The sequence below is a fragment of the Lagenorhynchus albirostris genome, chromosome 2, assembly GCF_949774975.1.
Source record: "Lagenorhynchus albirostris chromosome 2, mLagAlb1.1, whole genome shotgun sequence".
Taxonomy (NCBI): Eukaryota; Metazoa; Chordata; class Mammalia; order Artiodactyla; family Delphinidae; genus Lagenorhynchus; species Lagenorhynchus albirostris.
The window spans coordinates 139,041,188-139,056,035 of record NC_083096.1 but is presented as its reverse complement, the minus strand read 5'-3'; the positions used below and the strand labels follow the sequence as shown (position 1 = coordinate 139,056,035).

Here is a 14,848-nt window from a genome sequence, read left to right as displayed (position 1 = left end):
CTTGGCCTGGCCAGTAAGGGAACCATCAGCCTGACCTCTTACATTCTGCTGTGGCTTCAGTTTCATCTTGTAGCTGTTGGCTGTGAGGAATGATTCCACATATCCATCGTGGTAGAAGGCTTTGCCCTGATGAAAAGGATTATGGATCTGTTTCAAGGTCATTTTCACATGTCAAGGTCATTTTTTCTTATTTTTCTTCTAGCCCAGGGCAGACCTCAAAACCTCCAGCTTTTCAAAGCACTCCAGCTGGGGTGGGGATGTTTTCCCCCCTGTACTTTTTTCCGTACAAATGACATGTCATGAAGAAGAGATAAAAAGAAAAACAACAGTGATTGTTTGGATAATTCTGTACCATCCACAGAAGGGGAACCAGGGACTGGGCTGAATAAAGAAGGCCATGCAAATAGATTGTTGATTAGAAGTCAACACATCAAAATCCATACCATAGATCTGAATTATTGTATTTTGAGAATTCCAGTTGTTTATCTTTTTAAGCAGGGGTCAAGGGACACACTTTGATCCTGCGTTACCACAAAGAACTCTTTAGGAAACATTTTGGTGAAATGAGAGTCACAGCCATGAGACAGATTTGTTTAAAAACCACTTTAAGCCACTTCACTGAGATTTTTGTGCAGAAGGATGTCTGTCCCAGTGATTTTCATCGTATTTCATCAGCCTTCGCTGTCATAGTAATGTGGATGCAAAGCCCTTACACAGGCACATGGGCATCAGGGATTATTTGTTAACTGCTGTGTAATGAAGCAGAACTCAGACTAAGTCTGAATCCTCCCACTTACTGGCTGTTTGACCTCAGGCAAATCCAATAACTTTCTAAGCCTTGGTTTTCCCATCTGTAAATTGAGGGCAATGATTCCTACCACCCAGGGTGGTTGTGAGGGTTGAGTGGAAAAACTGGCATGTTAACTGATGTTCCATAAATCTCAGTTTTTTTAAATGAGTAAAGAAGTACATGGACTTGGGGCCAATAGACTTAGGATAAAGATCCAGCTCTGGTGCTCCCTAATTGTATGGCCTTGGACAACTCACGCACATCATTTGTCTACATGTTCTATAAAATGGGATGTCAAATACATCATGAGATTAAACCGCATGATGTATTTGCCATTCAGTTTTGTCTTCATCCCCAAGAAAGCAGTCTGAGGCAAGGATCAAAGTGCTGGTACTTCCAGTTGGAGGTGAAAGCCAAGGGAGGTCAAGGTGAAGAAGAAAAGCAGAAGTGAATGAAAGAAATATGTAAGCTAATGTGATTTGTACGTTGCTATGATACCGCTCTTCAGGGTGAGCTGCAAAGAGATGCTCATCCTGCAAAGGCACGTTCATTCCTTCAGCCACTATCAATTGCCAGAGGCTTTTCGAACAGACACTGCAACACAGCACTCCCCAGAAGGGAGGAAAGAGAGAAATGTATCTGCCTTGCTTCTCCTGGTCTCCCTTTCCCACTGATGAAGGTTTACCCCATGGGGAGCTAATTCCCCACATCTCTGAGTCGGATCATGTGGCCCCTCAATAGCTGATCAGGAAACAGTTCATCTCTCCCAGTGGAAAGCTGTGGACCACCTCCGTGTGGTCCAGCTGAACCTGTGGGCCATGCGGACCAGACAGGCCCGGGCCTTGCAATCCTTGACAACTCAGGGAGCTCCATCACCACGATGGCACCAGAACACTCCAGCCCCTTCATGCTGTGCTCTACCCTTGGGCAGGGGAGGAGGTGGCATCAGTGGCACAGAGCAGGAGTGAGATTCCGATTTTTAAAAGATACTTTGAAAGCTTAAATGTGACCTGTCCGTTTTAGAAATGAGGAATTGGAGCCCCAGAGAGGGAAATGGTCTTCTCTAAGTTGCATAGGTGCCGTTGTCAAAGTCCCTCCGAACTGGGCTCCTCAATCTAGCTGGCAATTTTGTTTGAAAGGAGATTCTGACCCAGTAGGTCTGAGCTGAGACAGAGATGGGGATCTGTGGATTACACTTTGTATAGTGAGCCTTTAAACAGCCAGAGCCACCTTGGAAATCTACACTAAGTGCCATGTGAATGAAACTTCGGCATGTTTCCTCTCTCATCCACCATCTTAGTCCAGAATGGTTCCCTTTGCCCATCACTTGCACCTGACTCTCTCCTGCTATTTAACTTTTACTGACTTTGCCTATTATTTTCTCACCATTGCCCATGCTGTCTTTGCCCTAATATGATTCTTAATGTTCCACTCTTCCTTCCTTCTTGGTTAAGATTTTGGCTACCCTCACTATCACTTAAGCTATGCCATGTAAAGTTGTGCTGAGTACACACTCTCCCTCTACAACTTGGGCCCAGAATCCTCCAGCCGCAAGGCATTCCTTGTGGTCAGTGCCTCTGATGGGCTCCACCCAGCTTCTTTTTTTTTTTTTTTCGTGGTACGCGGGCCTCTCACTGTTGTGGCCTCTCCTGTTGCGGAGCACAGGCTCCGGACGCGCAGGCTCAGCGGCCATGGCTCACGGGCCTAGCCGCTCTTCGGCACGTGGGATCTTCCCTGCGGTATGTGGGATTTCCCGGACCAGGGCACGAACCCGTGTCCCCTGCATCGGCAGGTGGACTCCCAACCACTGTGCCAACAGGGAAGCCCTCCACCCAGCTTCTTTTATGAGAAGATCAAACTGATGAGGGGCTTCCCTGGTGACGCAGTGGTTGGGAGTCCACCTGCCGATGCAGGGGACGTGGGTTCGTGCCCTGGTCCAGGAAGATCCCACATGCTGCGGAGCGGCTGGGCCCGTGAGCCATGGCCGCTGGGCCTGCGCGTCCGGAACCTGTGCTCCGCAACAGGAGAGGCCCGCGTACTGCAAAAAAAAAAAAAACTGATGAGAACTCAAGTCTTCCAGGCACTTTCCACTGCACCACCCAGCCTTAATTCTAAGGTTTAATAAGGCCGAAGGGGATTTGTAGGGCACAAGAATATTTTTGTGCTGAAATGTGTACTTGTTCTCAAAAAAAAAAAAAAAAAAACACAAAACTTACAGTCAAGCTGGAATACTCTAGTTTCCTAAAAATCACAACAGAAATAGATTTTCTTTCCTGTTTACATATGAATCAGATTGTGCTTCAGAGTTACTGGTTTGCTGAATGAATGACCAGAAGCAGATCTGAAAGTGTTTATGAAATGCCTACTATCTTCAATAGTGAGCAGAGAGCACAGAATGGTCTAGAGTTAGTCAGTGAAACAGAAACTGAGTTACTGAAGGAGAAAGAAGCGGTGGGTATGGACTGGAGAACGGTGGGGATTAGATTTCCCAAGCTCTTCGTTTACTCTGACCTAGGGCAGTTGGCTTCAGAGAGGCAGGGTTTCTCACGGCTACGAGTAGGGGCTCTGCAGCCCAACTGCATCAATTCAAAGTCCAGCTCTGCCATTCACCATTTGTGTGAACTTGAGCAAGTTATTACATGTCTTGGTTCCTTGACTTCGCCAATTGTAACATGGGAATAATAATAGTACCCATCTCATAGAGTTGGCATAAGGATTAAATGAGTTAATCATTTAAACATAAGCCAGTTAAATTTTTCCCACCACATAATAAGCACCCAACGGATGGTAGCCAGCATGCTGCCAACTGAAACTTCACTGCTTCAGCTCCCGCTCAGGAGATTATATCGGAATGCGAGTAAGTGAGAGTTGAAAGAGAAAACACGTCTTAATAAATTTGAGAAGATTGAAATCATATCAAACGTTTTCTCCAACCACAAAGGAATATATTCTAGATATAGCAAAGAAGTATTTATGCTAATTTTATCAAGAACCAAGATTTTTAGTGTATGAGAAAAGAGAAACAAGTGTAAATTCAATTAAGTTAAATTTTATATTACTATATTTGGATTGTCCATGATTAGCTTGAATATAATTTTTTTAAATATTTTCTAGCTCTGCCCACTAAAAAGGCCCAGAAGCAATCACAGCCTCATGGCAGTGAGCATCCCTAGCACCGAATTGTGGCTTATGAAGACCATTGCCTTCCACAAGAGACAGGGACTCCTCTGAAAAGTGGACGATGATTAAGATCTGGGGCAAAGAATTTCCAGAGACTCGTACCAGAATGTAGGGAAGCTATCAAACAGTACTGAGGATGTGATAAAAGGACTCATGGCAAGTGTCTTGAAATACGCTGCATGTAAAAACCCATATGTTCTAAAGGATACCCAATAGAAAAATAAATAAATAAGCTCAGCTCTCACAGTGGTCACCCTCAGTGGTAACTAGGTACCAACTCAACTTAACAGCAGTCGTTAAAGGGACAGAACCATTTATCTTGCCTTTCCTCAATGGGAAATATTTCGGAGTAAACAGATACTCATAGTTTATCAGCATAATGGGTCCTTAGAGAAGCATTCCAGCCAAGACATGGGAAAGGATGACAGAATTAGGAAAATGTGCCCATTTTCAACCCCTAACAAAATAATTGATTCAAGCAAAGGTTGTCTGTAGATGACACCATTAAATGAAAGTTTAAAGGAAAATTTAGAATGGAGATATCAGACTGTCGCCATCTGAAACCCTTGATCGAATTAGCATCATTAAAATGGTACAATCAGACTTTCTGCACCTTCTAATGTGATGCAGTGTGAAGTGCATAGCACCAGCAATGAAATGCTCTTGGAAAAAATCTTGAACTTGACTCTCAGCAAAGACATTAGAACTAGCTTCTAGTTTACTGTAAATAGAAAGAGTAGGTAAATCAGTTAAATGACACCACAGTGAAACAAATAGACACATTCAGAATGTGGGATTTTCTACTAAGACCTGATTTCTTCCATAGGAAAAATGGCATAAAAGAGGAGGGATCCGGGAAAGGGCCTAGGAAAGAAGGGCTGTTCTAGACTACAAGAGACTTAAGAAACACAACTGAATGCAGTATGTGTGGAGTTTATTTAGATCTCGATGTGAACAGTGTTACATCACATTCTTGAGATAATTGGAGAAATCTGAATACTACACCGAGGGCTTATAGTGAATTTCTTTAGGTATGATGATAACCCTATGGTTAGCTCAGAAAATGTCCATATTCCTATAAGACATATCCTGGACTATTCACAAGTGAAATGATATGAGATCTTGGATTTGAACAAACAAACAATTGGGTGGAGTTGGGGTGGGGGGCAGGTGATGAAGCAAGAGAGGCAAAGTCACTTATATATATATATATAATTTTATATATATATACATATATATACACATACACACACACACACATACATACCATACATGCATACTGGTTATATGGAGTTTATTATACTCTTGAACTGTATTATGCTATACTATATTATTATTGTACTATTATTGAACCATTATTATTATTATACCATTATTATTATTATATTCTCACCACTTTTGTGTATATATGAATGTGTTTATAATACCAATATTTTTAAATAACATGGGAAGATCCAGAATCAGACTTAATACACATTTTGTTAAAAAATATTTGCAACCTTTGATTTTTTTCACTCATAGCAAAAATTCCCTGTTCCATCACCCACCACCAAGCCAAGACAGCCCGTTATGTCACCACTCATGCTGCATGTGCTCCATCCTTGAATTAATCAGTCTGAATGGAATGGGGGTGCTCATCTGTCACCCACCAGACTGTGGCTTGGGAGCAGGAATGGTGTCTTATTCAACTTTGAATCCCAGCACTGGTACACAGCCAGTGCTCACAGTATATTCACAGAATAGGTGAATGGGAATGGGAATCAACCAGAGATGATTTAAAATGCTGATCCCTTGACATTAACTCTAAAACTTCTGAAGCAGAAAGTCTGTGTGGGGTCTGAGGAATCTTCATTTTTAGTAAATTTCCCAGTGATTCCTATGCACAGTGTTTGGAGCCCACACCCTGAGAAACACTTTTTTCTCTATTAAACAGTCATGTGGGACAGTTTCACAGGGGAGCTTGGGAACAAGCAGAGTCAATAAACAAATGGATGGCATGTATGCAGTTATACTCATCAGTTTCAGAGGCTCTGATTTCTGAGGTTAAATAATGGGAAGGGGTGATTAGCAAATGCAGAGGGAGCAGAGCAGCTTCTAATGCAGCATTTGATTTCAATTTTATTTTTATTTAAATGGAAACTTCTGCGGGAGTCAAAAGCAAAGCTTCTCAATTACAGAGAGAGCAGCCATGGATAAATATAAATCTTAGCTTTCCAGACAGCTTTGTGAAATGGATAAGGAGCACACGGCACTAACTAGTGTGATTATATAAGGCATGTGCTTGTAATAAGACTTAAACGAATATGGGCTTCCTCAGAGTCGAATTTATAATATTTCTCATTCTCTCCCATCAGCCCCGTAGGCATCTGTTTGAATCTGCCAGCTCACTGGTTGGAGTAATATTGTTTCCACACAATTCCCATTCCATGCCAATATATTGTTAGTGGTGGGTAGTTTCCTCTTGAGCCTAGAATTGCCCACCCCTGGAGTTCAACTAGAGGACAGAGGGATGATCATTGAATGATTATGTGATCTAAAAGATCCTACATTGGGTCTTGGAGAGAAGGCCCAAGATTCCTGCCAATTCCCTGCCTCAGTTGCCCCGTTATTCCTCCCGGTCTCCAGCTTGGCAAATGCTCTGCCTTTGCCTAAAATGCTCCTCCCCCACATCTCTGCCTCACCAGGTCCATCGAGCCCTAGCCCAAGGATTAGCTCTTCCAGGAAGATTCCTCTGACTCCACGCTGATGTCAAAGCTCTTCTCTGTTCTAAGTAATCTGAGTTTACCTCCATCACTATATAATTTTTTTAATATTTATTTTATTTAGTTTTATTTATTTATTTTGGCTGCTCTGGGTCTTAGTTGCTGTATGAGGGATCTTTAGTTGTGGCATGAAAGATCTAGTTCCCTGACCAGGTTTCGAACCCAGGCCCCCTGCATTGGGAGCGCAGAGTCTTAACCACTGGACCACCAGGGAAATCCCCATTATAATATAATTGACGATTAAATTTTGTTAGCCCTGCCTCGACTGTGAGAACCATATCTCACTCAATGCCATATCCCAGGTATCTTGCACAAACCTGGCAGACCGTAGATACTCAACAAAGGCAGTAAAACTGAATGAATGAATGAATGAATGCCTAACCAACACATCTAAGTTACTCAACCAATCCAGTTCAAGTATGCCCCTGAATTGAAATAGTAGAAACATTTTGAGGAATTTCTAAAATATTGGAGAATTAGAGAAATGCCACAGATAGGAAATGGATACTAGTGTTAGTTTTTCAAAAAGCAGCTAAAGGTGAATTTAAGACCATGAGCAGATTAACTTGTAACTGATTACTAGTAAAATGTAGGAGTATTTTAAAAGCAAAGAAGTGATGATTGGGATTTACATAGTTTTTCAAATCATAAATCCTCCCAAACTCTCTCTCCCATTTGAGCATTTGACAAATCTTGTATAATGTCCATGTGAAAAGAGAAAAACATTAGCAGGAAGACAATGTCATTGAGACAAATTTGTGGTTGGTAAAATTTATGTATTAATGAATGTATGAAGATTAGTCTGGAGGGAGAATACTGTCATCACTTCTTTGCCTTTGCCATTTAACAACTGTATAAATTACTTGATAAAGATTCATAAGATAAGCCCATTAAATACATTCATCCATTCAATAAGCAACTGTTGAGCCCTTGCTTTGTGCTTTCCCTTGAGAAGCTCATTGCATAGTAAATAGCTAATTATACTATAATGTAACAGATGCTATCACAGATAATGAAGCAGAATCTCAGGAGGCTGACCTAGAAATCACAGTTGTTAATAAGAGCCCCAGGTAATACTTGTAATCAGACAAGATCTGGGAAACGACTGTAGATGACACAATCAAGTTTAAAGTATATCTATCCAACAATGAATAAATAAAATCAAGGGAAAAAATGAGAGCAAAACTTTAAAATACCTCCACTGGCAAGAACAATGGGTTGAAACCTAAAAGGAGAAATGTAATGATTAGTAATGTTAAAATATGCAAAAACTGGTCTTTACCTATTATACAACAAAATAATGCATGTGATCTGGTTTGCTAGATCAGTTAAAGGCAGGTAAAGCCACATATCTCCAACTTACTATCTTTACTACAGTAGTAGATAAAAGAGTATGACCATAGCAATACGATTTCTTGAGTCTCAGTGTCCTCATCTATCTAATGGGCATAATAATAGGACTGGCCAAGAAGGCTTGTGTAGAGTCTCCAGGTACAGTTGTGCAGGAGAAAATTAAACGAGATTATCTGCTTATCAAATATTTGTTGACTGACTACCATATTCCGATGTTAGGCTCTGGTTATGTCTAAAGCACTTTGCACCATGCTTAGCACACAGTATATGTACCAAAATAAAATGGTAGCTATTATTACTATTAAGCCCATTTGTAATGATCCTGGTTATCCATCCTGCATCTAGAAACAGAAACTGCACCTGCTTTTTTATGCTCCACAATAGGCGGGTCTGTGCTGAGCTACTGTAGTTAGCACGTTGTAAACCTCTTCAGAGCTCTTTCCTTATCAAGTGACATTGAGAGTTCCAGCCAGAGGCAGACTCTCAGTATGGTGTCTGCTGCTAGACTTCTTAGGACAATCAAGTGTTTTCAAAATCAAGTCACAATTAATCCCTGACTAGACCGGCTTTCATAGAAATTCCTCACCTCTGAACTTCTAAGCATTGTTAGTCTGTAACATGCAATGTAGCACTTAACATTTACCATCTGGGAGTAGAAAGAACACTTAAGATTAGCTTAAAAGGTGTTAGTTAAGAGACTGGGCTTCTTGGAGTCAAACAGTCCTGTGTTCAAACCCCTAATTGTCTGACCTTGGGAATGTTATTTTGTTTCTTCATAAGTTCAACACAGTACTGTGAAGGCTGAATGAGATTATTATGTACCTTGCAGTGTAATAGGGAAGAAGAGCTCTGACCCCATATTGGATCTGTTTCTTTTACCTTTGTATTCTTTTGCTTTTGCTTGGAGTTAAGAATGTTGCCTATAGCCTGAAATATACAGGATAGCCCATTCTCAAGGCTCTGGCCTTTAAGGGTTTAACAATTTCCATTCACACAGAGATAAAAAGTTGCAGAACAGAGAATAACATTGGTCTTCTTGGAGGTTTACAGGAACATCATGACCTGATCTATGTGGACAACTGTAAGAACAAAGGATTCCAACACCAAGAAGTTTGCAACAGTCAACCACACTCCCTCTCCTTTTAGTATAAAAGAAGCCTGAATTCTGACTTGGGTAAGATGGTTCTCTAGGACATTAGTTCACCATCTTCTCAGACTCCTGGCTTTCCGAATAAAGTCGTTATTCCTTGCCCTAACACCTCAGTCTCCCGATTTATTGGCCTGTCGTGCAGTGAGGAGAATGAGTTTGGACATGGTAACAGCAGGAACTCACTAAATGGTAGTGGTCAAGAGTAGTGACTGCTCACTGGTTCACAGCTGGTTGTTAGAAAGTCCTCAACGAATTGAACCAGAAATTTCCTTCCTCTAGCTTTGTTCTTTCCAGTGGTCTAAAGTCTGCCCTCTGAAGGTACAGAGTCACATATCTTTACTTCCTCTCTCTAGGAAAGTGCTTCAGATAGTTGCAGACACCAGCAATGTCTCCCTAGGGTGACCAACCATCCTGGTTTGCCCAGGACTAAGGGGTTTCCTGGGACATCGGACTTCCAGTGCTAAAATTGGGAAAATTCCAGGTAAACCAAGATGGTTGGTCACCCTATCTCCTTCTTTGTTCTCCTCCAGGCTGAATAACCCCATGATCTTCAATCATTGCTCTTGTGACCCATGTGTAGTCCCCTCATCATCCTCTCTCCCTCCTTATAGCCATTAGTTTTTTGTCAATGCCCCTCTTAGTGTATAGCACAGAAACATTTATGCTGCAGTATAGAGGTGGAAGATTTTCTCCTGTGATATATGACATTGGTTCTTCTTTTCTTTTCCCCATCTCAGGTGCAAAGATCATTCTCCTAAGTTCATGGGTCACTGTGTACAAGGCCCCCTTGTTTCTTTATTCCTCATTGTCTGCATTCCTGACTTTTAGTTCTCCCTCCTGATTAGGCACTCAGTCTAATGTGAGAAAGATTAGATGAGGGTTTATGTCAGTGTCAATCATGTAGTTGTTTTTTATGCATGTATATTTCAATTTGCATAAATGGTATTATGCTATAAACTACATTTTCTATTTTTTTTTAACTAAAGGCTATTATTAAGATCTGTCCACATCACCATGTGGACAATCATTTCCTTGACTATAATTTCTGCATAGCATTTCCTTGACTATAATTGCTGCATAGTATTCCTGAGTGTACATCCAGCTCATTTTCTAAATCCATCCCCTCAATGACGGTAAAGAGGTGACCTCCTTCTCCCAGCTGCTACATATAATATTGTGATGAGCATCCTCATTCACGTCCCATTTATGAGAAATCCTCTTGGATCAGTTTTAGTTGCCAGAATCTCCTTGAGCTAGCTTAGCAAAAAACAAAACAAAACACACACACACACACACACACACACACACACACACACACATATATATATATATATATATAATGGAGAGAATTCTTTTTTTTTTTTTTTTGAGAATTCTTATTTTTAAATGGTTGGAAGAAAGCAGGATTTAGGCCAAGCTTCCAGGAATGACACCTGGAACTACACCCACCAGGGTGTAGTTCAGCAGAACTGACCCACCAGGGAGCAATGGGCCAGAGGACCTAGAAACCAACACCACCTCTTTGAAAGCAGGGAGGCCCATTTCCCAGCTTCTTGATACTCACCATGTTAGGACCAGATATCGGGCCCTCTACTACATCTTCTGAAAAATAAATTTCAGCTACCTAAAAGTCTTTGTGACCACACGTACCAACAAAGATAACAGACACATCAGAAACAAGACCTCTGCCTCATGATAATCACTTCCACCTTCCAAATATCACATACATACATTGCTTGGAGGAAGCTAGGTCATTAATGGAACCTGAACAATAAGGGCATCTGGAAAATATAGATTTTACCTTTCCATCGCCTAGGGTGCAGGAAATCACGTTCTAAGTGAGGTAGAAGGAAGTTGCTGAACCAATCTATCTATAGAATTTCACAAACAAAGAGTGGGACTGACAGATCACAGGCATGTACAAGCTTAATGTGCTCAAGTAGTGCCAGATCGTTCTACAGAGTGACTACATAAGTCTACACTCCCACCAGCAGTGCATGAGGGATCCCAATGCCCTCTTCCCTGACAACACTTGGCATTACGCAGCTAAAAAATGTTTGCCAACCTAGTTATGATGCCAAAGTGAAAAGCACATATTTAGTGTTCCAGTACCCCATTGGAGTCGATTGAACTTGATTTCTAACAATTTTTTCTGGTGTTTCTGACATGAGCTGCTACCTTACTACTTTTCCTCAAGCCAGTAGTTCCATTTTATATGTAATCTTAAATTCTGGACTTGACATTTATCTTTTTAAAATTTCTTGTAAATAGTATTAGCCTAGTGCCCTGGTCTATCAAGATTATTTTAAAATCTTTCTAACTGTTATCTATTTTTTAAGTGCCCCGTTCAACTCTGAGAGAGTAGAGGGAAAGGGTGTTAATTTTCTATTTTACACATGAGAAGCTCAGAGAAGCTAAGTAACTTGATCAAAGCCACCCAGTGATACATGGAAGAGGCATGCTTTGAACCAGCATGTTTGCAACCAAAGCCGTTCACACGCAGGGTCATATGCTTTGCAAAATCATACAGGGGAATCTGAGGACTAACCCAGACTCCCTTTGGTTTAACCATTTAAAACATTATTTTACGATAGGCCCTTTTATGGCCTTTGTAAATAAAGTCTAATGAAAAGAACCAAAAGTGACTTAATGGAAAATTTTCAAGATCTTAAAAGATATTATTGCAAAAAATGAGTTTCTCATTAAAAATGGTTCAAGATGGGAAAAGTGTGTTTTTCTGTGACCTCCACACTTTTGCACCTGCTGTTCACTGGAAATCTCCTTTCTCCATCTGGACAATTCTTGCTCATCCTCCAACACCCAATTCAAGGTGATCTCTTCTGTTTTGTCTGCTCTGATCTCTTCAGAGAGAGAGATTCAAATCTAGGCACTTTGATTCCAGAACCCACGCTCTTGACCTTTATATGCAAAAACTAATGTGGAGAGAAACATAAAAAAAAAACATATAATATGATGTGATTCATCTTACAAAAGACATAACACAAAGGCACAAAGGTCACAGAGAGGAAGAAGCAGCTGATTTACCTGAGAGAATCATGGGAGCATTTCAAAGGATGTGATTGTTGAACTGACCCTTGAAGAAGAAGCAGGATTTGCCAGGTAGACAAGGTAGATAGAGAATTTCAGACAGAGAGAACAGTAACAGCAAAGGCAGGGAGGAATGAAAGAGCATCTTTCTCCTAAAAGCATAATGATACACTCTTCCCCCAAATATCAGTCAAAGGGTGTTTTATAAATAACTCTGGATCTTAGAGATCATCTTTATAGTAAATTTTTACTTTACATTTTTAAAATGTATTTTAAAACTAGCTTGTTATCACTAATCAGTCAATGGTACAGCTAGGATTGCTGGTGTTTCCCCAAATTCTCTGATGACAAGATTTGTCTGGGGTTCTTGTTAAATACACAGCCTCCTGGGTCCCCGGAACTCCTCATTCAATGGGTCTGGGATGAAGTCAGAAACTTGTAATGTCTAACAAGTACCCCCAGGAAATTCCCATCAACAGAGAAGTTTGATGAACACTAGGCTAGCCTGGGCCCTGATGTCTAGCACTCCTCTGACGACACTTTGCAGAGGAGGAAAACTCCAGTGCAGCAGTCAGCCTCCTGGACAGTTAACAATTAAATCGTGTGAACCACTGCGCTGGATAACTCGAAGATATATTTCATTAAAGAAGGTGACCATGAGCAGTGTGCTCGGTGTCTCTTGCTTCAACAGTGTTTGGGCAGAACTGACCCAGGGACACCCCTTCCTCTAGCCTCTGACCACCTGCCAACCATTTTTCCAGCCACAACTTTCAGAACCAACCAGTCAGCTATCCTCGGCCTCTGGGACCAGCCAACACCATTTTTTGAGCTTAGCTCCTTATTGCTGATCAACCATGAGCTCCCGGATTTTTCAGTATTTTTCTACCCAGGTGGAGACTGCCATCCACCGCCTGGTGAACCTGCATCTGCAGGCCTCCTACACCTACCTCTCTCTCTGGGCTTCTATTTCCACCACGATGATGTGGCTCTGGAGGGCGTGGGTGACTTTTTCCATGAATTGGCTGAGGAGAAGCACAAGGGCACCGAACATCTCTTGAAGATGCAAAACGAGCGCTGCGGCCATGCCCTCTTCCAGGACCTGCAGAAGCCATCTCAGGATGAGTGGGGTAAAGCCCAGGATGCTGTGGAAGCCACCCTGTTCATGGAGAAGAACCTGAACCAGGCGCTTTTCACTCTGCATGCCCTGGGTTCTGCCCACACAGACCCCCAGCTCTCAGACTTCCTGGAGAGCCGCTTCCTGGATGAGCCGGTGAAACTCATCAAGAAGATGGTGACCACCTGACCAACCTCTGCAGGCTGGCTGGTCCCCAGGTGGGGCTGGGCAAGTATTTCCTCAAAAGGCCCACCCTCAAGCATGACTAGAAGCCTCTGGAGCCCAGCGGCCTTTGAGAAGCCCCTCTGGTGTCAGTGCTTCTGCCTGAAGCCTCTCTCTGCTGTCACTAAACAGCTTTTTAACTGTCCTGGAGCCCTCTCCCAAGCCTTGGACCAAATGGAAACAATAAGGCTTTTTGCAGCAAAAAATACTAACAATAATAGTAATGTGAATTTGGAAGCCTTGTACCACATTGCTCTTTATAAACTCAGTGTCTGACACTTTTCCTGCACTGTCTCATCCAATCCCCTCAACACTCCTGCCAGGTAGATATTCTTTTACATTGTACAGATTTGGAAACTGAAACTCAAGAGGTTTGGGAAATTGTAGGTCATGAAGCTTATAGTAAGTAGCCAAATTGAAATTTAAAGCCAAATTCATCTGAATCCAGAGACCATGTTCTTCCCATTATCCCAGATTCTGCAAGGGTCTAGGGCAGATTCTATCTTCACAAAGTCAATCTATACAAATGTCTAGCCACAGTTGAAGTCTGCATGCCTTTCCTCAGGACCTCTCCATTTTAGGTTGACTTTTCACTGACCTTTCCTCCCCCACCCCACCTGCTTCACCCCAAGAAGCCATCCTGTTTTCTCCTTGCCACTCCATTGCAATTTTACACCCAGATTATTTGTGTCTATAACATCAAGGCCACACCAATGTCTGGCTTTAAAAGAAGCATGAGTCTTCATTCCCGAGGTAATGAGACCTTTTTTTCCAAGTTCCTTCCTTCAAAGTTCATGAACTTAATAAAAAATAAGACCAGCTTTATTACAGCCCAGACCTCTGCTGCAGGAAGCCAGGGCTGACTGAGTAAAGGCAGTGCCTGAATGAAAAAGAAAATGTATTCATAGATCAGCACTGTCGTTGCCTTCCACCGACCAAATCCATAGACACACTGGGAGGCACCACAGCCCACATCTGAGCTTCCTGGTTACACACTACAGTTGACATTCACGTCACAAGGGCAAAGTGGACCTTGATATAGAGATGTTTACAGTCTTTGTTTATAGTCTTTTCTCCCCCTTGGAAGTAGAGCTTTGGAGAAGCCTGACACTTGACTCTTCAAAGTTGTTAGAGACGTGCATCCATCCAATCCCCACACAGAATAGTGTGAAAAACCCAGGGGATGCATGGAAGGAGTTACTCCAGGCTGTTTCTCATTGGCCTCTTGT

At 41.9% G+C, this 14,848-nt stretch overlaps 1 pseudogene; it reads left to right on the top strand.

The window, feature by feature from the left end:
- The first annotated feature begins 13,137 nt into the window (after positions 1–13,137).
- LOC132516170 (ferritin light chain-like) lies at positions 13,138–13,789 on the top strand (annotated as a pseudogene).
- The last annotated feature ends 1,059 nt before the right edge of the window (positions 13,790–14,848 follow it).